We start from the raw sequence: 2,151 nt of genomic DNA, 5'->3' as shown, positions 1-2,151 counted from the left end.
GGGAGTGAGCCTTTGCTTTGGTATCCTTTTCTTGTTTTTACATTTTTTCTCCGTGGAATAATATTTTTTTTTTTTTTCATACTTTGTCGCTGTCTCCCGCGTTTGCGAGGTAGCGCAAGGAAACAGACGAAAGAAATGGCCCAACACCCCCCCCCCCCATACACATGTATATACATACGTCCACACACGCAAATAAACATACCTACACAGCTTTCCATGGTTTACCCCAGACGCTTCACATGCCCTGCTTCAATCCACTGACAGCACGTCAACCCCGGTATACCACATCGCTCCAATTCACTCTATTCCTTGCCCTCCTTTCACCCTCCTGCATGTTCAGGCCCCGATCACACAAAATCTTTTTCACTCCATCTTTCCACCTCCAATTTGGTCTCCCTCTTCTCCTTGTTCCCTCCACCTCCGACACATATATCCTCTTGGTCAATCTTTCCTCACTCATCCTCTCCATGTGCCCAAACCACTTCAAAACACCCTCTTCTGCTCTCTCAACCACGCTCTTTTTATTTCCACACATCTCTCTTACCCTTACGTTACTCACTCGATCAAACCACCTCACACCACACATTGTCCTCGAACATCTCATTTCCAGCACATCCATCCTCCTGCGCAAAACTCTATCCATAGCCCACGCCTCGCAACCATACAACATTGTTGGAACCACTATTCCTTCAAACATACCCATTTTAGCTTTACGAGATAATGTTCTCGACTTCCACACATTCTTCAAGGCCCCCAGGATTTTCGCCCCCTCCCCCACCCTATGATCCACTTCCGCTTCCATGGTTCCATCCGCTGCCAGATCCACTCCCAGATATCTAAAACACTTCACTTCCTCCAGTTTTTCTCCATTCAAACTCACCTCCCAATTGACTTGACCCTCAACCCAACTTATTCACATTTACTCTTAACTTTCTTCTTCCACACACTTTTCCAAACTCAGTCACCAGCTTCTGCAGTTTCTCACATGAATCAGCCACCAGCGCTGTATCATCAGCGAACAACAACTGACTCACTTCCCAAGCTCTCTCATCCCCAACAGACTTCATACTTGCCCCTCTTTCCAAAACTCTTGCATTCACCTCCCTAACAACCCCATCCATAAACAAATTAAACAACCATGGAGACATCACACACCCCTGCTGCAAACCTACATTCACTGAGAATGTAGGTTTGGAATAATATATATATATATATATATATATATATATATATATATATATATATATATATATATATATATATATATATATATATATTGCTTTGTCGCTGTCTCCTGCATTAGCAAGGTAGCGCAAGGAAACAGACGAAAGAATGGCCCAACCCACCCACATACACTTGTATATACATACACGGCCACACACGCAAATATACATACCTATACATCTCAACGTATACATATATATACACATACAGACATATACATATATACACATGTACATAATCCATACTGTCTGACCTTATTCATTCCCATCGCCACCACGTCACACATGAAATAACAACCACCTCCCCCTCATGTGCGTGAGGTAGCGCTAGGAAAAGACAACAAAGGCCACATTCGTTCATACTCAGTCTCTAGCTGTCACGTAATAATGCACAAAAACCACAGCTCCCTTTCCACATCCAGGCCACACAGAACTCTCCATGGTTTACTCCAGACGCTTCACATGCCCTGGTTCAATCCATTGACAGCACGTCGACCCCAGTTTACCACATCGTTCCAATTCACTCTATTCCTTGCACGCCTTTCACCCTCCTGCACGTTCTGGCCCCGATCACTCAAAATCTTTTTCACTCCATCTTTCCACCTCCAATTTGGTCTCCCACTTCTCGTTCCCTCCACCTCTGACACATATATCCTCTTGGTCAATCTTTCCTCACTCATTCTCTCCATGTGACCAAACCATTTCAAAACACTCTTTTCTGCTCTCTCAATCACAATCTTTTTATTACCACACATCTCTCTTACCCTATTATTACTTACTCTTACCCTATTATTACGTACTCGCACCACATATTGTCCTCAAACATCTCATTTCCAGCACATCCACCCTCCTGTGCACAACTCTATCTGTAGCCCACGCCTTGCAACCATATAACATTGTTGGAACCACTATTCCTTCAAACATTCCC

The sequence above is a fragment of the Panulirus ornatus genome, chromosome 29 (genome assembly GCF_036320965.1).
Source record: "Panulirus ornatus isolate Po-2019 chromosome 29, ASM3632096v1, whole genome shotgun sequence".
NCBI lineage: Eukaryota > Metazoa > Arthropoda > Malacostraca > Decapoda > Palinuridae > Panulirus > Panulirus ornatus.
This window is presented reverse-complemented; position numbering follows the sequence as displayed.